The following is a 1,524-nucleotide window of genomic DNA, read 5'->3' on the forward strand; positions in this document are numbered from 1 at the left end:
CTGGACATTTGGAGCGCTAAGAGAGTAGTAGTGGAAAAAGGAATATATTCAAATATAAACTACACAGAAGCATTCTGTGAAACTTCTTTCTGATCTGAGCATTCAGCTAACAGAGTTAAACCATACTTTTGATTGAGCAGTTTTGAAACACTCTGTCTGTAGAAAATGCAACTGGACATTCGTAGCGCTAAGTGGGTAATAGTGGAGAAAAGAATATGTTCAAATATAAACTACACAGAAGCATTGTATGAAACTTCTTTCTGTTCTGTGCATTCAGCTAACAGAGTTGAACCTTACTTTTGATTGAGCCTTTCTGAAACACTCTTTCTGTAGAAACTGCAATTGGACATTCTGAGCGCTAAGAGGCCTCTATTGGGAAAAATAATATCTTCAAATAAAAACTACACAGAAGCATTGTGTGAAACTTATTTCTGATATGTTCATTAAGCTAACAGTGTTAAACCATACTTTTGATTGCGCAGTTCTGAACACTCTTTCTGTAGAAAATGCAAGTGGACATTCGGAGCGCTAAGAGGGTAATAGTGGAAAAACTAATATATTCAAATATAAACTACACAGTAGCATTCTGTGAAAATTCTTTCTGTTCTGTGCATTCAACTAACAGAGTTGAACCTTACTTTTGATTGAGCCGTTCTGAAACACTCTTTCTGTAGAAACTGCAATTGGACATGCTAAGCGCTAAGAGGCCTACATTGGGAAAAAGAATATCTTCAAATAAAAACTACACAGATGCATTCTGTGAAACTTATTTCTGATCTGTAAATTCAGTTAACAGAGATAAAACATATTTTTGATTGAGCAGTTATGAAACACTCTTTTTGTAGAAAATGCAACTGGAGATACGGAGCGCTAAGAGGGTAATAGTGGAAAAAGGAATGTCTTCAAATATAAACTACACAGAATCATTCGGTGAAACTTCTTTCTGATCTGTGCATTCAGCTAACGGTGTTAAACCATACTTTTGATTGAGCAGATCTGAACACTCTTTCTGTAGAAAATGCAACTGGACATTTGCAGCGCTAAGAGCGTAGTAGTGGAAAAAGGAATATATTCAAATATAAACTACACAGAAGCATTCTGTGAAACTTCTTTCTGATCTGAGCATTCAGCTAACAGAGTTAAACCGTACTTTTCACTGAGCAGTTTTGAAACACTCTGTCTGTAGAAAATGCAACTGGACATTCGTAGCACTAAGTGTGTAATAGTGGAAAAAAGAATATGTTCAAATATAAACTACACAGAAGCATTGTATGAAACTTCTTTCTGTTCTGTGCATTCAACTAACAGAGTTGAACCTTACTTTTGATTGAGCCGTTCTGAAACACTCTTTCTGTAGAAACTGCAATTGGAAATTCTGAGCGCTAAGAGGCCTATATTGGGAAAAAGAATGTCTACAAATAAAAACTACACAGAAGAATTGTGTGAAACTTCTTTCTGTTCTGTTTGTTCAACTAAAAGAGTTGAACCTTAGTTTTGATTGAGCCGTTCTGAAACACTGTTTCG

This window comes from Symphalangus syndactylus, chromosome 8, assembly GCF_028878055.3.
Source record: "Symphalangus syndactylus isolate Jambi chromosome 8, NHGRI_mSymSyn1-v2.1_pri, whole genome shotgun sequence".
Lineage (NCBI taxonomy): Eukaryota > Metazoa > Chordata > Mammalia > Primates > Hylobatidae > Symphalangus > Symphalangus syndactylus.